The sequence below is a fragment of the Triticum urartu genome, chromosome 2 (assembly GCF_003073215.2).
Source record: "Triticum urartu cultivar G1812 chromosome 2, Tu2.1, whole genome shotgun sequence".
NCBI classification, from domain to species: domain Eukaryota; kingdom Viridiplantae; phylum Streptophyta; class Magnoliopsida; order Poales; family Poaceae; genus Triticum; species Triticum urartu.
The window spans coordinates 253,410,874-253,433,055 of record NC_053023.1 but is presented as its reverse complement, the minus strand read 5'-3'; positions in this window follow the sequence as shown (position 1 = coordinate 253,433,055).

Below are 22,182 nucleotides of genomic sequence, written 5' to 3'. Positions count from 1 at the left end.
AATGTGTTTTGGCGCCCGCCGTGTATGAATCCGGGTGAGAGGCGGTTACGTCATGTTTGGGTGAAATTACAAACCTACCCCTATCGAAGCCTATAGAAATCCAGCATATAGGCTTTGCGTGGTAGGGATAGGCAGCAGTGATTTCCATCTCGCAGATTTTGGTTCCGGGCGGTTACTGCGACTTTCCCCGCGTTGTTCAAATTTTGCAGAGTGCGCGTTTACCGTTCCAACTCAATTCGAATCCCGTTTGTATTCTATTTTTTTTCGGGCGGGATCCATTTTCAATTGGAATTACATTCTATATACATCATTTTTTATATATACTTTCAAAAGCACAACACCATTTATACATAAATATGGTTTACAAATGGCATGATCTCGGATTCATAAGGTTGTATCCATCAATTCGGATTTTCAAATATTTGAAACCACTTTATGTTGAAATCCAATGTACGCATTCCTCACTAACTGTCTCCAATTAATGTGTGTTTCATGCGGGTTTTTTTACTTCTCAAACATGTATAATGTGTTTCGCACACGCAACATATAGTGTAATCCCGTTTAGACATTAATTGCATATAAACCATGCATTGTTTGTAATTGAAGAATCTATGGATCACCAATATTGATAAACTATATAACATTACACGTGTTCCCAAATTCAAATGAATATCCATGTTTGATACACCAATTTGCGTTATGATATTATCGATGTCGTGATCTCCAGTTTAAATATTTGAATCCCCTTTAATCCATATATTCGTCTCATATAGCTATCACTCATGCTTATATATCACTATCTCTCGGGACCTATACGCGTCCATCGTCTCTCAGGTATATCTCGTGCTACCTGTATGTCGACAATGATCTTTTATCTTCGTAACACACTGACGGTACTCTCTCCCTCGACCTTCATCACTCTATCTCTCTCTAAGTATATCTCGCTCCCTGCTATGTGTCTCTAACTATGATTCTCCATGTGGAATCTCTTTCTCTCACACAAACACAAAACTTTGTCTCCCGGGGTCTCATTTCTCACTACTATTCCCATGTGTGCCACTCGCACACCCCTCATACAGAGATGTCTTTCGCTCCTTAGATATGAGAACCTACGACTCTTCCTCATCAATATCTCTTTCTCACACACAAACACAAACTCTGTCTCCCATGGTCTCATATTTCTCCATTGTTCTCTTGTATGTCGCTCACACACACCCTCTCTCCCCAGAGATATCTTGCGTTCCCTCGTATGTCTCTCTAGCTATCAATCTCGTTGTGAAATATCTTTCTCTCTCGCAGACACAAAACTCCGTCTCTCTGGATCTCATTTCTCTCTGATATCGGTTTGTATGTGACTCACACGCACCCTCTCTCTATCTCTCTCACACCCACACACGTAACCCAGCTGTAACGCCCTCGATGCCGCTATATCTCCTACGTGTCGAGGCATGACTTAGAGGCATAACCACATTGAAAGCAATGTCGCAAGTTAGGCAATCTTCACAACATCCCATGTAATATAGATAATAAAAGGGGAAGGAACATAGTTGGCTTACACTCGCCATGTCAATCAAAGTACATAAATAGCATTACACCATCCAATCACTCATGGCCGGACTACGGTGCCAAAATAAAAGACCAACCCAACATGCGACACGGTCCCGATCACCCCAACTGGGCACCACTACTGATCCTCGGGGAAAGATACATAGTAACGACGTGAGTCCTCGTCGAACTCCCACTTGAGCTCTAACGCGTCATCTGGAACGGAGTCGTCTGGCCCTACATCTGGTTTGGAAGTAAACTGTGAGCCATAGGGACTCAACAATCTCGCACCCTCGCGATCAAGACTATTTAAGCTTATAGGAAAGGCAAGGTAAAATATGTGGAGCTGCGGCAAGCGACTAGCATGTATGGTGGCTAACCTATTCGCAAAAGAGAGCGAGAAGAGATAGCAAAGCGCGAACGAGTAACTAGAGAACAACCTGCGGCAAGCATTACTCCAACACCGTGTTCGCTTCCCGGACTCCGCCGAGAAGAGACCATCACGGTAACTCACATAGTTGATTCATTTTTATTAAGTTAAGGTTCAAGTTATCTACAACCGGACATTAACAAATTCCCATCTATCCATAACCGCGGGCACGGCTTTCGAAAGTTCAAATCCCTGCAGGGGGTCCCAACTTAGCCCATGACAAGCTCTCACGATCAACGAAGGAATAGACCTTCTCCCAAGACATTCCGATCAGATTCGGTATCCCGGTTCTACAAGACACTTCGACAAGTTAAAACAAATCCAGCAACACCGCCCGAATGTGCCAACAAATCCCGATAGGAGCTGCACATATCTCGTTCTCAGGGCACACTCAGATGAGACTAGCTACGAGTAAAACCAAACCTCAAGTTGCCCCGAGGTGGCCCCGCAGGCAGCTCAGTCGGACCAACACTCAGAGGAGCACTGGCCCAGGGCGGTTTAAATAAGATGACCTTCGGGCTCCGGAAACCCAAGGGGAAAAAAGGCTAGGTGGCAAATGGTAAAACCAAGGTTGGGCATTGCTGGAAAAGCTTTATTCAAGGCGAACTATCAAGGGGTTCCCATTATCACCCAACCGCGTAAGGAACGCAAAAATCCGGGAACATAACACCGATATGACGGAAACTAGGGCGGCAAGAGTGGAACAAAACACTAGGCGAGAGGCCGAGCCTTCCACCCTTTACCAAGTATATAGATGCATTAAGATAACAAGATAATATAATGGTATCCCAACAAGTAAATAATGTTCCAACAAGGAACGGTCTCCAATCTTCACCTGCAACTAGCAACGCTATAAGAGGGGTGGAGCAAAGCGGTAACATAGCCAATCAGCGGTTTGCTAGGACATGGTGGGTTAGAGTTTTGACATGGCAATTTGGGAGGCATGATAAGCAAGTGGTAGGCATCGTAGCATAGGCATAGCAAAAGAGCGAGCATCTAGCAAAGCAAAGATAGAAGTGATTTCGAGGGTATGATCATCTTGCCTGCAAAGTTGTCAGAGTTGACTAGATCCTCGAAAGCAAACTCAACGGGCTCCTCGTTAGCAAACTCGTCTCCCGGCTCTACCCAAACAAGACAAACAAGCACAAAAGACACAATCAACCACGTGCAAAGCTCAAACAACATGATGCAAACATGGTAAGCTATGCGGGATGCGATATGGGATGCATATGCAAGATTTGACAAGGAAAGAATGAACCTGGCTTCAACTTGGAAATCCAAGTGTGCCACTGGAAAGGTGAGATGATTTCTCTTGAAAACGATATAAAGAACGCCAGAATCGGAGACACGGTTTGGAAATGGCAAGCAAAACAAATATGGCACCGTTCTGCGATATACAACAAGTGACCATCTAAATGCAACAAGATGAACATGTTACAGCACTCAAACATGGGAACAAAATACATGGCAGGGATCCATTCATGATGCTTAACAAAAGAGGAACACTGAGCTATGGCCAATTCATCCATAACAGGTTCAAACAAGCATGGCAAAAATGCAATTGGTAAACAGATCTCAGACTTAGTGAAATTAACACTTGTCTGGAATTTCAGATCAGGTAGCACATTTTGGAGCAAGAAAACTATATGCTACAGGGCCTGAACATGGCAAAGTAAAGCATGGCATGGAGCTACTCAAAGATCTTAACAAAAGTCCCTTAGTGACCTTGATCCAAAAGGGATCAGAAAATACAATTGCAAGCATGTGAACATGGCAAAAACATAATCAGATCACAGACTTAGTGAACACTGGAGCATGCAAAATCAGATATCAAGTAGGCATGTTTACGAGCTCGATGCACTCACTACAGAGCAAGTCATGACAATCTAAGCATACACCCATCAAGAATACACATTATACAAGCTAGACATGGCAAGAACAATAATATAGCATGCACGGATCAACTATAACATCCTCGGCAAAATCGCTAACAAGTAGACAATCTGCCCAGATTCACAAAATAGCAAAAGTAGAGCTCGATTGACTCAAGCTAGGGTGCTACATAATTGCAAATAAACAAATGGATGGATAGAGCGCTAAAAGATTAACAAAACATCCTTACTGATCATCCTCAAAAGAGGCACGGATCACTAGGAAACAACATGAACATATGGCATATCGATATAAACAGATCAAGGACTTAGTGGAAATGCTAAGTCCCTGAAACCAGCATTAACAAATGCACCACTTTGCAAGCTTGTGCAAGTCACCACACACATCACAAAAATACATGGATTGCACCTCTGGAAAGATGACAAAGCATATAACAAAACATATGTAGAGCTCATGGGCATATCATGCACACAATAATAATGGGAAAAATGACAAATAGCTAATTGGTTCAGCAGATCTGGCAATTATCTCAAATAGCACTGTTCCAACAGCATTTCGGGCATCAAGATGAACTCGAATGAAAATGATGCAATGAGATGAAATGATGTACTCTTTGATTTGAACATTTTGATATGCTATATGCCCAAAACGGAGCTACGGATGCAAAGTTACGATGCGATGAACATGGCAAAATATTACTGAAAATTAGGTCAAAGTTCAACCGAATCTCAGATCTGGAACTAGATCGGGCGCGTGAACCGAGGCGGCGGCCGGAGCTATGCTCGCCGGAGACGGAGTGGAGGCGGCGGCGGATGCCGGTGGGGTGGCCGCGGGCGCCGGTGGCCGGAGCTGCGGACGCGGTGGGCGGCGGCCGGCGTGGAAGGAGAGGGCGGCGCGGGGCGGCGCTGCCGCGGTCGTCGTCGGTGAGGTGCGAGGCGGCCGCCGGCGAGGGCGCACTGCGGCATGGTGGCGCGGGCCGCCGGAGATGGAGGCGAGGAGGCGCGGGGGCGGCGGGGTCAACGCGCGGGCGGCGCGGGAGCTTCGGGCTGGGAAGGCCGGCGATGGGCCCCGCGGGCCCTGGCGGCGGCGGCGAAGTGGGCGCCTGGGCGGGCGAATCAGGCGGCGACAAGTGGCGGCGGCGGGGTGGAAATGGACATGTCCGTCGGTGGCGTTTTTGTCTGGTCGCGAGGAGAGGGAGAGGGTTAGGGTTTCACCCGTGAATTTCGGAGGGGGGGTTCTTTATATAGGCATAGAGGGAGCTAGGAGAGTCCAAATGAGGTGCGGTTTTCGGCCACGCGATCGTGATCGAACGCTCTAGATGGGTGGGTTTTGGGCCAAATTGGAGGGGTGTTGGGCTGCAACACACACGAGGCCTTCTCGGTCCCTCGGTTAACCGTTGGAGCATCAAACGAAGTCCAAATGGTACGAAACTTGACAGGCGGTCTATCGGTAGTGAACCAAGGCCGCTTGGCAAGTCTCGGTCCAATCCGAAAATGTTTAATCCCCACACACGAAAGAAAGGTAGAAATGACCACCGGAGGAGAACGGAGCGCCGGAATGCAAAACGGACAACGGGGAAAATGCTCGGGTGCATGAGACGAACACGTATGCAAATGCAATGCACATGATGACATAATATGAGATGCATGACAACGACAGCAACACATGGAGACAAAAATCCGAACGATTATATATTGGGTAAATCATATCCGGGGTGTTACACCAGCCTTCTGATCCACTCGACTCCTATCTCTAACGCACACTAGCTAGCATCTTTATCTTTCTATTTATCTGTTTCTCCATCAACCTTCTTTCTCGCCCTCCCTCTTGATTCCTATCACGCACACTACATATGTTTCTCTCTACATGCAGTCAAGTGCCCTCTCACATACATATATAACTTCACCCTTTGAACCACCCGACGGTCATCTCCAACACCCAAACTAGCGGATGTCCCTCTAGATAGCATCTCCATCTCTGTATCTATCTGTAGTTTCTCTGTCAACATTTATTTCTTGCACAGAGTCTTGCTTCCTATCACCCACACTGTATATGTCTCTCCATACACATGCATTTATAGGTTGGTCTCTTTTGCACAATCATTGCGCCTCACTCCCTCTGCTCGCCATAGATGCATGCTCCAGCCCACGCCACTATCTCTTAAAGAAATAAACACATGCTCAATTGTCGGGACTTCTTCCATGCATTCTCACATGCATGCATATTGTCATACCGATCCGTCTCTCCCATGTCGTTGATCTTATGACTTATGTCTTCTTTCTTTTATCTCGATCATGTGCGGGCGCGCACACACATCCCACGTATACATGTATACCTCTCACACATGCACGTTCAAGGTCTCTATGTCTCCATACGTAGTTAATTATCCTCAATCCTAACGCCACATCGAATCGTTCTCCTCTTTTGTGCAAATAACTTCCGCCTGGATGGGTAAAACACACACTCACACTTAACAATATCCTTCTAGCTACCCCCCCCCCCCGCCCGCCTCTCACTCTTCCCCTATATCCCAGAAACCAATAAGACCATCCCTTAGTTTAATTCCCACCATCGATATATAGTAGTCTTCCTCGGTGTCTCTTGAACAAACATGTTCTCTCGAAGTCGACTCCTCTCATGCGCACACACCTTCTCTCCCCTCTCTATGGGCATTTTCTCTCTCGCACCCCATCGTTGGTGGCCTCTGTCATACACATCACCTCTCTATGATGAAAGCCATGCACACTTAAATTACATCCGCCACAGAGGACCCCGCGACACACACACACACACCCCAACACACACACACTAAGACTCCATCTCTCTATCTCTCTACACACACGCAAGCACGCACGCCCCCCCACACACACTAAGACTCCATCTCTCTCCCTCTCTCTCACAAACACACAAACTAAGACTCCATATCTCTCTCTCCTCTCTCTCTCACACACACACACTAAGACTCCATCTCACACATACATGCTCTAGGCGGAGCATTTGTTCCTACCACCCTTCATCCAACCTTACCCGTATGATAAACAATCACCTTTATTTACTTGCATAACATGGACAAATTCCACTTTACTTCAGTAGTCAGCAAACTTATCATTTGTACCCTTATAAAAAACGAGTTGGTGGTGATGGTGTGCCTGCCATCTTGTAATACACACCGTATGATCTATATCTGAGGATAGAAAGCAAACTATGATAATTTTACAAAAGATACCGGCACGTCTCTCCACATCATTATCTCTCGCAACCTCATTGCTCAGCAATTAAAAAAGGAATAAGTCTCTGGAACAATCTAGCATGCATGGTGGCCGCTGCCGCCTGCTGGCGCCGTCCATCCCCATGCCTCCAGCCATTCTGACCACCAGTCACCACCATGCTCCACTCCTCCTCGCCTTATCTCTCATCTTTCATTTTTTCGATGACATTCTCGAGATACCAGTTTTCTGATAAAATTCTTGAGATATCACTAGTTTTTACACATGGGATTACTCCTGCATGGGTCAATCACAACAGGTGTTCTGTAAAAAAATGCATATTGATGTTCCGTGCAATGCACGAGAATCTTGCTTGTAATTATATAACGCAAATCACAAGCAAGAAGTGACATTTTTTTGACACAACCACGTTAACATGGCCACGTAAATCACTAGCTAAAGTAAATACCATTATACTTATATCCCGATGCAAAAGGTTGACTACATGTCCGAAGAGTAGAGTCGCACACACGCACTCTGTCTCTCAGAATCTCTCTCACACACACACCAGTTACGTGACGCCCACTTAAGCAGACACGTATGTTACAATTTGTGCACCCACGGGTACACGTGATGCTGTGGATTTATTTAAGCCGGAAGGCGAACCCAAACAGTAGATGCATTCATTCCCCTCCCGCCACCTCTTCTCTGGTCGCCGTCGCCCGGTAGCCATGGGCCGGCCGAAGGTAACAACATACGCCATACTCCCGCCAGAGCAGCGCTTTAATATGGAAATTTTAGTGGTCATGCATGCATCTTTTTGTGCTAGCACTCCTATATAAGGGTTGACCGGTCGCTTCCTGTGGATGTACGCGGGTGGTGGAAGAGGAAGGAGAAGGGAAGCGGGCTGTGGAGTAACATTTTTTACCACAATTTCTTAGGAACCTGAGTGCAATAATTGAGTAGTTTTGCAAACTACCAGTACTACACCTGAAATGGTTCAAAACCTATACTCCCTTGCCAGCGCGCGCTTCCTACGTGAAACTGTCAGCGTCCCCCTGGAGCGTCAGTGCCGCATTAATGCCCGGCCAGAGCGGAGGTGACCTCTCACTGGCGCCGGCTTTGAAGTGGCGCGACGGCCGAGAGAGCGCCGCTTCCCGCTGCACGCGACTGCTTCGCATCGAGACTAGCCATAGGCCCTGTTTGGATCCATGGGTTAGAGTTAGTTTGAGCCAGTTGGGGCTCAAATAGACCTAAACTATCCAAGCATGAGGGTTTAAATTGGAGCAAGTTGCACCGAACCAACCAAAAAAAACTATCCCACCCAAGAGGTGCTAACTGGAGATAGTTCTCATTGGGACCACTGAAAAATCACTTTTCTCTCTCCATGAAGTGCATTTATTGTCAATCTAACCCTGTCACCCAAACACCTCTTTGGCTACAGTTAGTTCAGGGTTAGTCATGAGTTATTCTAACCTCTAGCTAAGTTAGAGTATCAAACAGGAGCAGTATAGGACATGCAAGTTGCTCAAAGCATACAGGAAAATTCGTACGTGAAAGGATTTTTTTCTTTTTGAAAACGAAACGTGATAGGAATTTTTTTTAGAATGCTCTTGGCATGTCGCTAACATGTGATAGTTAACCGACCTCAATAGACGGCAGAAACGCCAGCCTGCCGCACTTTGATAGAGACGAGGAGGGAGAAGCAATATAGCCTGCTGGATTACTAGAGATAGGTGTCGCACAGAAGCCAAGAAATATGGTGATAGCGTGAGTTAGGCTGGTCGTAATGGGAGTATCATAGCTAGTATCATGCATGCCAAGCAAGCAATTTTTATGATGTGGCATGGAATTAAATGAAGAAAGAGATGGTTGAGTATCATACAATGATACCGTATCATAATAAATGCAATGCTACTATGTGTCCTGCATAGAAATAAATAAAGTCATCTATGATACTAGTACATGATACTATGCATTAGGGAGGTAGTATCACACACTAATACCATATGCATGATATTAACTTATGATACTACCCATTACAGCCATGTACTAGTATGATACTACACAAGGCTGCCGTGTTTCGTACTCTTCCAGTCCATTGTGGAGATGATTGGTTAATTTTATATCGCTGAATAATATTAAATATTATGAGTGCAGACGCTCCACCACGAGGTTCCTTGCTCCTTCTCGGTCATCCGGAATCTATGTTCTTCCACTCTATTTTTTTACATGAGCTTTGTTCATCCTTTTGCCAACACGCGAGACATCTAGCATCAAGGTGCACGTGTTATGCAAGGATCGTTCCATCTATATGAAGAACACGTGGGACTGGAACTACGAGACGAACATGTACCCAGGAGTGGACGTACAAACCTGAGTAATGTAGCGCAGTAAGTGAAGTAGAAAGGCACAAATGGTATGAACATGCGTGGCATATAGGGTGTGTTTGGTTGCGTTCTCGTCTCAGCATAGTTGTTCCCTCTTCATGCATGCTCAACTCAACACCCCTCTTCATGCATGTTTCTAGTGTATTTGTGCTAAACTAGTGTGGACTCATGCACCCTCCATACACTCTACCAAACACCCAAAAGTAGGTCGAGAAGGGAACTCTTGGGTGGCATTTGTCTCTTACTACGCACTACCACTAAATGTTGTGCGTGCAATGCACGGTGATGTTATGGAGTACGTGCCTAAGTACTCTACTACTACTATATTAGTTGGAGGCACATATTAACTTTTATATTTGTTTACGTGTATGCCTCGAGACCTTCCAACAAGACGTGTCTTTGTCTCCAGGTCGCACTTCGTATCGTTCATACCACTAAGTACTACTACGTGTGGTCTCCGACCCAGAAGTGGAAGAAGTGGAGACGCTCTACCACACTGTTTTTTTACGCTGGGCTCTACCACGCTGTTCATGTCCCACTCCTTTCGCTGATGTGTGGGACATCCAGCACGTGCCGTGTTTGGCACCATTTGTCGTAAGAGTTGAAATGCTAGCATTCATCAGAAATAAAAAATAATTATAAATCTGCAGTGATACTATTTTTTTGCGAACCAGTCAGCAGTGATACTATACCACACGGTTTCCTTGCTCCTCGATATCGGAAAGAATACTTCCGTTCGCCAACATGTGCGACGTCGACCATCCTGGTCACTTGCCATACACGCAGAACTCCAAGGGAGTCACCCAGGTTGTCGCGCCGCAGTAACAATGACTAATGAGCCGTCAAATCACAGGCCCACTTCCCACTTTGAAGTTGCTTGGACGAAGGAACCATCATGACTTCGTTGAATTTCGCGTCTTGAAGGAAACTACTATACCAGCAGTACTGCTAGCTACAGTAGTTACTCCAACAAAGGCCTCCTTTCGTTCATAGGATAGGAATATGAAAATCATACGAAGTGAGATGACATGCATCTCAATTCCTATAGAGAAAGAGATGCCATTTGATGCTTAGGATAGGAATTTTTCCATTTAGTTTAGGCTAATGTACTGGTAATTTGCTCTAAAAACTACAGTAGTAACTAGTAGTACTGGTACATGCTCGTACTCAGACACAAACATACACACTAACTACTAGTACTACAACTTCTCACATGCTGGCCAGACGCCGTCGTTCTCCTTCCGGGCATTGTCGGTGACAGCCCACCATGCTTGGATCTCCGCCGACCTCTCCGCAGCAGCGCGTGCGTCCTTTTCTTTCTTGCGGCGGCGGGCCTCTCTTTCCTTGAGTGATTTCTGACTTTTCCGCTCCCTCTGTGCGGCTTTGGCCGCCTCTTGCTCTACCGCCCATTCGGCCTTGGCATCTTCAAATTCCTCCCACATAGTTGTGAGGTCGCGAGCGGCAATGAACTCGGCACGGCGGGATGCCATCACTTCCCTACCATTTTCTGTGCGGTTGTGGGCGGCGAGGAACTCGGCGCGGCGGGATGCCATCGCTGCCTTACCGGTTAGTGTGCGGCACGGTGGCATGAACGGCGCATGGTGAGAGCTCTGGGTGGAGTGGCCGGACAACCGTATAGTGCATCGGTTTGTCAAGAGCTCATGGACAGAAGACGAAGAAAATTTGGATTCCCCTTCAATCCTGGTCATTTATTACCGAGTAAAATGCATTGGCGGTCATCGAACTTGTCTTGATAGCTCACTTTGATCATTGTATATGAGATATGGTGATTATACGGTCACTGGCTCATCGTATAGCTCCGTATTTGTCTGGTTGACCAGTCAAACAGTCCGCATGCGCCTCATCAGCTCGTGTTCTTTATCTATCTACGCGGGCCTACCTATCAATGGAGAAAAAATACTATAAAAACCAAAATTATGCTAGAGTCCGGACCACTTCCGGAGCCCGCTCTCCTCGCCCTGGCCCCTCAAGACGCTAGCTGCCCACCGCATGCATGCATAGCAAGTAGTACTCCTTATGTGGAGGAGAGAGAGGCATTGACAAAGTCAAGGAGTGGGCTCTGCAAGATCCCGTCTCTACACGTGCTCCTAGGTATAAAAAATAATTCTAATAAAAGGCATAAAAAATAATTGTGTCTTAAAAAAAGAAAGGTAAAAAACATTTGAGAGGAAATAGATAGAGAGAAACCGAGAAAAAGTTGTAACCTGGGCATTACATGAGGAAGGAGGGAGTGGTGCACATGCCAAGTTCACTAGGCTGCCGTGTTTCACACTCCTCCGTCGTAACAGTGAAGACAATAGCTTTCATCAAAAATAAACAATGAATACTCGTTGCACGTCCTCTATATCGGAAAGAATACTTTCATTCGCCGACATGTGGGATGTCGACCATCCTGGTCCACCTGCCATGCACAAAATTATCCTGGTCTACCCCGGTCGTATCGCAGGCCCAACCTTTCCCACTGTAAGTTGTTCGGACGAAGGAACCATCATGACTTCGTTGAATTCCGCTTCTTCAAGAAAACTTACTGTACCCGCAATACTGCTACCACACGCGAAGACTGGACGACACTGTACCACGTCATATCACTGAAACCACTAGGGCAAACTAGCCTGCCTAGGTCATCTATTTTGGAACGGAGGGAGTACGTCTCTGCACTGCTATGATTTTGTGTTGCAAGTCATATCACTGAAACCCACTAGGCCAAACTAGCCCGCCTAGGTCATCGATCGCTAAGCCTACAATTTTAGGAGCTAGGGCTATTGGTCGATCGACGAGGGATAAGTATAAGCGTACCACGAGCTCATCAGCCCCAACGTTTCTCTTCGGTGAGTGTTTTGCAAGTACTATAGCTCGCACAGTAGCTAGCCTACTAACACCAAGAATCATCAAAACAAGCCATGCTGATATGATTAACAGTTCGAACTTACATCTAATCATGCCATATATTACATCAAAAGCTGGTGAGGATACATCTGTTTCCATAACTCGGAAAGGGTTCGCATGATTCATCGCATGATTCACTATCAAACAAAAGTAGCAAGATCCGCCGACACAAGACAGTGCACTAGCCCTAAGATGGTTTGATAACACGCATCGTTCTAGTAATTAAACACAGGGCAATGCAAACTACCCTGAAGGATTAGCCGACCAACTATTTCTTGTCATCGATCTCTCGGGCAATGACCACAGCACAGACAGCGGCATGGGAATCGATTTCTGGGGCGATGTCTGTAGGACTGACCGCGACATCGGAATCGATCTCTGGGGCGATGTCCACAAGATGGACAGCGGCATCGGAATCGATCTCTGGGGCGATGCCAATAGGACGGGCCACGACATCGGAATCACCAAGGACGTCCACCGGCACCTGCACAACCCTAACATATTAGCAAGCACATTGCAAATAATAAAAAACCACAACTATGGTAATAAGCCATTATTTTTTACCTTGTGCAGCTCAGTGGGGGATCTCATCCCTCCGGCGCCATCTCCTTGTCCTCGATGGGGGCCATCACCTTGCCATGGGAATACTACTTCTCAACGGCGACTATCTCCTCAAACTCGGTCTTGAGCCTCACATAGGTGGCAATCAGAGTTCCTGGGGTAGGCACGGTGGGGCCCTTGCTGTTCTTCCAACTTCCTTTGAGGAGTTCGTCTGCCAACGTCCTCAACTCTTTGGCCAATGCTTGTTTCTTGGAGTTCTTCGTCTCCATGGGTTGGCTCGCCAACATGGTCAACTCGTTGGTCGGTGCTTGCTTCCTGGAGATCGTTGTCTCCAGTGGGTTGTCCACCAGCAACTCTTTGCCTAGTGCTCCAGGATCCATCAATGAACTGACAAACAAAAAGCAATCGAAAGGAAACCACAATCGCAATGAAAACGGGAAAATAATAGGATGTGAGAATCGGTCGGTGCTTCGCAAAAAGAAGATTCTTGGAATGAAAATATAGCAGCATAACTGATTCGCCCACCTTTCCTTCGTCGGTATAGAATAAAAATGGCAGAAGTGAGTAGCCTGGAGTGAGGTTTTCTTCAAGAAAGGGAAGAAAGGGCTTAAACGAGCGTTACAGTGAAATGATGGTTGCTTAGTCCAGTCCAACTTGGAGGCCACCTTACCACTGCTGGTAAAGGTGTGGGCTTTGTGATATGATAGGTCATGATGGCCACACCGGGGTTACAAGTGAGTCTCGACTGTAGCACCTCGCTGTGATTTGGTGGATGGAACGCGGGCCCGGATGCTTTGAAATGTCCCGCATGTAGATAGAGCGGCTAGTCAAATAGGAGTGCTCAATATTGTGCACCGCGACCAAGGCGGAGAGGAAAACGAGAGAACTACGTAATTAATGCATGAGTTTAATTAGGGTAGTTTTGTAAAGTACGACATACATTCCTCCAATCGCAAAATGCCTTGGTTAATGAGATTTGAGCCCTATGAACCGGAAGGGAGGGAGTACTACACACGGTGTAGTCTACTCACTTGTTGAAATCTCTAGAAAGGCAAATACTCCTTTCCAGTTTACAGGGCTATACTACTCCCTCCGTCTAGGTGTGTAAGTCATCTTAGGCTAGCCATAGTGGGAGTAACTTAGCTAGTAACATAGCGCACTCCAAGAATTTTTTGCTTATGTGGCAAGTAATTAATGAGAGGTGGTAACATAATGCTTTTCAAGATAAGATGAGTCTACAAGCTAATAAATGTAGCCATCTAAAATACTACTATTATGTTACTCCCTCCTTTCCGGTTTATAAGGCTCAATTCAAAAATCTCACCAACCAAGGTAGATGGTGAGTGGTGGAATACTTTTTGTAGTTTGCAAAAACACCCAATTAATGCTCTTGTTTTCCTCAAAAAAGTATGTTTACCAATGCATTAATTGCAATGCATGCATGCATAAATTACATGCATTGGTCAATTTTCTCTTAATACTTGCATGCAATGATTTAATGCACCTTGGAATCTGAACATGTGATGGGAAACAACCAAATTGAGCCTTATAAAATGGAAAAACTAAAATTTTGAGATAAGCCCTATAAACCGGAAAGGAGGGAGTACTTTGCATTATGAAGGTAGTAATTTAGTCTAGTGTCATATGCATGACACTAGTCTAAGTTACTCCCCACTATGACCATCCTTACGAAAACCAAATAGTCCCAAAGCACTTAGGCGCGGTGCATTAACTTCTACCTTGTTTCTTGTTTCTTGACATATCAACCAATAAGAGATGAGAGGTGTGCATGCTTTTAATGACTTGCAATGGCTAGTTCATTGCATGCATTGCTATTAATTAGCAAATAAACATTGGTGACCCCAGGAGGAAACGGTGCTAAGAACATGGACCTATGCAGAATGAGTTTCAACCAATGGATAATGGAGTTTAGTTGTTAAACAATAGCAATTTTGTCTCATGCAAGAGCCTGGCTAGTACTCCAGGGAACCGCACCACACGAGCGTTCGCAACTGCAACGTTCGGGTTGCGCTTGGCTCTTCGCCTCTTCAGAAGTTGAACAATAATGATTACTCCTACTTCTACAGTATCGAATGCACTGCTGCATGTCCGTCCACCTCGTGCGGGAGGGATAGAGAAAGCTTCAACTTACTGCTCCTGCCCTTGCGTCCATGACAGGTGGGCCCAATAGGTGGTTGGCCCTCCTGTCATGCAGCCAAAGGCAGGTGCAGTTAAGGCACCGAAGCTCAGTCCGTGAGGGACAGGGTGTTGTAGTAATGAAATTTCTCAGTCTTGTATGAGTTGACGAAGATAGGGGTTGCTTGCTTGCTAGGGTTTCTCACTACGTATATATAGGCCGGAGCCTACGCGCTTGCTTGCTAGGGTTGCTCTATTCGCACACTCTCATCCTCTCCAGATTTAAACAAGATAGGAGTAGTACCATTGTCTTTCTCCCTTCAAAAAACACTGGCTTTCTATCCTCACCGCTGGTTACAGATCTGGACGTATCCCCCTCCGCCGGTGAAGGGGAGAAGGGGCAGTGTTTAGGCCATCGTCGACAGCGAGGGAGGAGACCCACTGCCGGCCGCACCCTTATCTATGGCCGAGCACCGGCGGGGGAGGTCCTCCGATCCCTTCGTCGTTGCCTGTGGGCGGATCCGGCCTCCCGCCGCCCACCTATCCACATCCCGATGATCTTCAGGTATATCTTCGTTCAAACCGCCTTAGCTCTACTTCCCCAGGTCTCTACGTCGCTGCATGTGCATCATTTTCTACCTCTCAGCCCCTCTCGATCGGATGGTCCAACGTCACATATTTTTTCCTTCTATTGTTAGAGGTAAAGCTACTTCATGGAGTCGAATCTTGTACTCCCTCCGTTCGAAAATACTTGTCATTGAAATGGATGTATCTAGATATATTTGAGTTCTAGACACATCCATTTTGATGACAAGTAATTCCGGACGGAGGGGTTACTTGGTTCAAACAAGAAATAAAGTGGGGGTGGGGGAATTTAGTATGTACATCGGAGTTGGTACAAACAGGAAGGAAAGGGGGTGAAAGTAGTACAGACTGGTCATCCAACCGGTCTCTTGGTCGAAAAGGGAAATATAGGGGTAACGTTGTACACAGTGGTATGACCAGGACTAGATTTGCTATCCACACATAGGAGTAGGTGGCTAGAGTGAACAAAAATGGGACCAACCCAGATATGTTTCTTGGATGTTTGTTTCTCGGGGCAACAAACTATGAATCACCACTTTATGCCCCTGTTTACGTACATGGTGCTGGACTGCTGGTGCACCCACTATTATAAGCCATGACAAGTTTAGCCAAATGTTTTTTCCTGTAATTGTTTGAGACTCTGACTATTTCCTCTGTGCCTTTTTGTGCGAACAGGGATATCCAATTCACCTGGTTGCTGTTGTGACCTTTTGGTGCACTGCACAAAACTCTTCTTAAAAGAAGTGACTTTTGTGCTGTTTAACTGGAATGTCAGAATGGAACAGTTGGTTCATTTTGGTGGAACTGCACAAAGGGAGATCTGTGTTCCAATACTCATCATCCATATTGGTGCCATAACCTTCCTTTAGGTAAGAATGATATTTAATGCATGTGTTCATCTCTATTTTCCAACTGCCATGAGAAAATAATGCAGTTTTTTACTAGTACACTTGTACTCCCTCACTGACAAAACCAATTCTGAATTAGAAGGCCAACCATGTACTTGGTTTCACCAACTAGTGAGGAGAAAGAGAAACAGAGCATGAAGAGGAAGAAGAAGAAGAATAAACAGTGCCAACGCGATCTTGCTGAAGCCAGAGGCCTCAGTCGAGGCCATTCAAGGGCTCCGGCAACGACTACCTTACATGTGAGACGATCCTCTAGGGAGCCCTTCCACTTCTGCTGTCTCACTTAATTAATTAGGAGTACTTAAGTACCACCAATTTATTACTTCCTAATTTTCCTGTTGGAGTTAAACAAATCTTTAGTAGGACCCTATGCTGAATCATGTACGTGTGTATGTTTGTCTATCGAGGTGAATCATGTGGTGGAGCAGGGAGGGAATATTATTAGTGTCATGACATAATAGTTATATTGTTTTGCATGTCAATTTATTTCCATTGGTTCAATGAGGCAATGTTTTGCGTATTGTCCATCATGAATTTGATGCTACTAGTTGAGTAATATGCTAATGTCTTCCTATCCGTTCTCACTAAGATAATGAAGGTTTCACCTTGTTCCTACTTATGCAAACAGGGATCATGTTGTGCCAATCATACATTAAATGGAACTACACAAGACAATACAATGAACTGTATCCCAGCCAGCGCTTTAACTCTGTTGGAAGTTCTTGATAATATTTCGATATAATCTCAGCGCTGGTAAACAAGAGTGATTTCAACCATACATTTGAAGTGCACAAACTATATACTATTGTGTGATTCCAGTGAGTGCTTTGTCATCTCTTATGGCACTACATGAATAAGCTTTTTTCTCAGGTTGGTACAGGCCTAAGGCCTTCATCCATATTAGTTTGCTGTCATCTCTATTTGTATCGTGCTACTGTCATGAGAAACTCCTTTATCTTTGCATGTTAAAGTTTTGCAACCTATGATAAATGGCAATGCTTTGAGTGTTGAGTTGAGCTAATTGGCACTGATTAAATAAACTAATACCTCTCTTTAAGCAAGACTACTATGTTGCTAACTTTACCCATTAAGATAATAAGGGTGTTTCTATTTGTCAGTGTATGTTTCATAAACTAGTCCCACTATTATAGTAATCTCACTCTCTCAATATATGTGCCAATAGGGATGCTCGATTTTGGTGGACCTGCACAAAAACTTTGGGTGCTTCATTGCCTCGACAGCTTTCGTCCTTTCCTGTTAGTTGCTAAACTCCGCATGCTTTCTTCCTTTGTTGTCAGTCGCTTGGCTTATCTCGGCTTCCAGTCAAAGGAAATAGTAATTGATATGCTACCTCACACAGGTTGGTACTGGTCTTTATCCTGATTATTGTGCCTGTCATATGTATTGGTAATTTGGTATTGTTCTACTATTTGCCGATTTCATAAAGGAGTTATTTGGAGCCTGAACTCGCAGCCAAATCATTACATCGGGTGATTTCAGTAGAACTGCACAAAATGATCAGATGGACAGGTACTTATGCTGCTGCTATGTACTCCAAAGTTCACTCAGACAAGCATCAATGTTGATAAGAAGTTCCTATATTCATTCGAGTATCAACCGGTGTCAACCAATTGTCAAACTCCAAGTGTTAGGAGAGTGAACATAAAAAATATTGCTTGGTGCATAGCCCAGAAAAATGCAGTCCAGTCTTTGGTCCCAACTTGTGCCTTTTGGTTATCGACACATATGGTAGCGAACTATATGGCATGGAGTCTAAAGATTCTAGACAAGTTGGTTGACGCGTATATTCATCTGGCACTTAATCAGTCTGCATGCCAAGGATGTTCCATTTCAGTTGAACTGCACAAAAAATTTGGGTGGTTCATTTTCTCAACCGCCTCCTTTCTCGTCTTCATTGTAGAATTTTGGCAAGATACAGGACCAAGATGGCCTAGTAAACTGGTTGTATGAAAGTAGTGGCCAAGTTGCTCAAACCTCCCTGGGCACGAGGCCACTATTTGAGGATAAACCTACAAGCAAAGTTCAGAATGTTTGTGCTGCCTCTTATGTACTCAAAAGTTTACTCGTACAAGAACTAATTTTAGCAAGAAGTACCTCCGATTGAACACCATTTACCAGTCTGTACCCTAGGTAATTAAAGTTCATCCATGGATCATATTGGCTGTGATCTCAATCATTTGGATGCATACACATACTGAACATTCGTATATCTGAATCTTTTTGTAAATTATGTATGAATAATGTCGTGTGATTTATCAATCATTTGGATGCATAGATATGCTGAGCTTGTGTATATATGAATCTTTTGAGTTGTTGATTGTGAATGTTGGCTATGGATATGAACGTGTCCTGTGAACCTGAGTTTGATATGAATGTTTACCTTTTCTGTTGTATTTGTGTGTGAACTTGTTAGTATGCCTACTGTGGGGTATAAAACGTAGGTCTCTTATAAAAGTAATGCCGTGTCCAATTTATGTTTTCCCTTCTAACCACCGCGGCTGTGCTGCCGCGCACCCGAACCAGTGAAGTTTCCCACTCCTCTCCATCTGCGACTCCACTGCAGCTTAATAAATAGTAACATCTTCAGTTTTAGCCCGTTTCTCCGTAGATTAACCAGGAAATTCTCTTCTTCTTAATTAATCGACGAGGCAATTCTTTTGCCTCTGTTTTGAAAAAAAATTAGTAACATCTAACTGAGCCAGTTAGTTAGATGTGTACACTTGGTGTAGTAGGATCTTTATTTAGTTTGATCCATACACTTGTTCTTTTTTGGTAGCCCTTTTGTAATGATGGCTGATGTTTGGTTTGGAAGAGAGAGCTGCGTCTTCACTCTTCTGGCCTGCTTACTGCTTCTGTTGCACCCCCAGCCCTGGTTGCTGCTGCTGCTGTTTTCAATGTACAATCAGTAGTATATTTCGTCTGTTGGTTGAATAAATGTGTTGTTAGAACGACAAACACAATGTTTTGGAAGTCGTTGCACGGTTCGATGCTTTAGTGCCCCGTACCGTATGTAGCGCATACTATTTATCGCACGGAACACATTTTTTTTGAAACTCGGAACACATTTTCCACTTGTTGATAACATGCAGCCCACTGATGAAGGCCCAATAGAGAAGCCCATAATTAACTGGAAGGGAGGCTCTCACATGAATCCGGCCCAGGTACATGCTCATGGTCCCCTAAACATAAATAAGTAAATAAATAAATAAAGCTAAATGCTCATGCACCAGTTCTTTGGGAAAATAGGTAGCCCAGTATTTCTATTTGAAGAATACCCAAGCTAGGCCTATTTGTTTTCTCCAAATTACCGGGTTGCAAATCTTTCAAGACGAGGAGGGATGCATTCCGGCCTGGCCTAAGAGTATGGTCAATGTCTGTTAAAAGTAGTATCAAAAGGGGTTGAAAATTCCAAAAAAAATTATAGCAAATGGGATATAAGTTTCTTTTTTTTGTTTTTGTTCTTCACTCATATCTTATACGTATTTCATTGGATTTAACATGACATAGTAGTAATTTATTTTTAAATTTGTTTTAGTATGGCTATTAATTTTTGGATTAAGAATATTTCGTTCCCCAGCAAAAAATTGCGAATTTTCAAAATTTCCCACATATTTAATTAATTTTTTGACCCTGGTACTGACCAGAAAATGGCCAGCAATTCTAAAAATGGAAAACGGGCTGCAATAAATTCCATATGAATTAGAAAATGAGTAAAAGTTATAAAAATAATAGCAAATGGGCTGTACACGCCACAGATTTCGAGGCTGACTTGTTTACGCAAGGCTTTGTCAGTGAACAAACGATTCTAGCAGCAGTTAGTGTTGGATGTCCATCCAACGGCCGACGTGCTTCTTCAATCTCTGATCTTCCTGCTCCAGCCGCCTAAACTTGCGCCGGCGGGACTGCCTGCTCCCTCCTCTTGTGGCCCGCTGTGATGCCGCGCAGGCTTCCCCGGCCCACCCTACTCCCTCCGCTGGCCTGGCCGCACGTAATCAACTGCCTCCTTATTACGCGAAAAAAATGATTCCTCCCACTGACATCTGGGGTGCACTGGTTCGGAGGCTGACCTGTGGGCTTACTAAGTTGACGCGTACGTAGGGCTTGTCAACTTAGTCAACAAACGATTCTAGCAGTAGTAACCATTGGATTTGAATCGAACGGTCTTGCTGCTTCTTCAATCGCTGCTCTTCTTGCACCAGCCGCCCAAACCAGCACCGAGGAGACCGCCTGCTCCTGCCTCCAGTGGCCGGTTGTGCTGCCGATGAGGCCTCATCGCCCCCTACTACTCCCACCACTAGCCAGGACCTACGGCGACGGCAGCCTCACACCGCAGCCGAACCAGTGAACCCTCGTACTCCTCTCCGCGTGGGCATCCACTGCCGCGTCTTCCCCGGATCCGCGTCGTCCCCTTCCTAGGCCTCGCCGTCGTCCACCGCCTTGGTGCTCTCGGCGCGTCATGGTCAACGTGGTCAACGACATTCCATCGGAAGAGTACTGTACGTGGAGAGGCTGACAGCTGGGTCCACGGCCACAGCCCAGTTTTTTTGTGATTTGCCAAGTAAGTCGCTTTGTCAGACCTGTTGGGATGCAAATCTTTCAAGACGAGGAGAGCTTTCATTCGGTTGGCGGAGAAAATGGCCCATCAGTAATGAGAAATGGGTTGTACATTTTTAAAACACATCAAACCGGCAATTAGATTCGAATATCTTTTCTTCATTTCGAGATTTGAAATTACATTAATTTTTATGCATGGAGAATTTTTTGGATTTTATATTGATATACATTTATTTTTAAAATCAGTTTGAATGTGAGTCGAAATTTCGGGATTAAAAACAGTTCGGACCGCACCGAAATATGCAAAATTTCGTATATTTTTTTAACCGTGGCCACAATATGGGTTGTAATGCTAACAAAAAGAATATGGGCTCCAAAAAAACCTTAATAATTAGCAAATGGGTTGTAAAATATTAGAAATAATGGCTGATGGGTTGTATGTTGTTTTCCACAGATTTGAGGCTTTCCTAAAAAAGGTTGACGCACAAGCAGTGACTGTTGGATGGCCATCCAATGGCCGTCGTGCTTCTTCAATCTCTGCTCTTCCTGCTCCAGCCGCTCAAACAGACGCTGGCGGGACTGCCTGCTCCCTCCTCCCCGCGGCCGGCTCTGCTGCCGCGCAGGCCTCACCGCCCCACCGTACTCCCATCGCTGGCCTAGCCATCCCTCTACTCACCCACACCTGCTGTTATTATCCGGCGACGGCAGACTTACCAGTAAACCCTCGTACAGTCGTACTCCCCTCTGCATGGGAAACAACTACCGAGTCTTCCCTGCCTCCGTGTCGTTCCCTTCCTAGGCCTCGCCGTCGTCCATCGTCCTGGTGCTCTCGGCGCGGCCTGGTCAACGTGGTCAACGACCAACATGCATCTGATGTGGACTTTACGTGGAGAGGCCGACAACTGGGTCCACGGCCGCACGCAAGGAAATTCCTCCTTATTACGCGCAAAATAATGATTCCTCCACCTGACATCGGGGACCCATCGAAAGGGCCTCTGTATTTCGCGAAAAAAACGTTACCGCCGCTGTCAGCTCGGACCCACCAG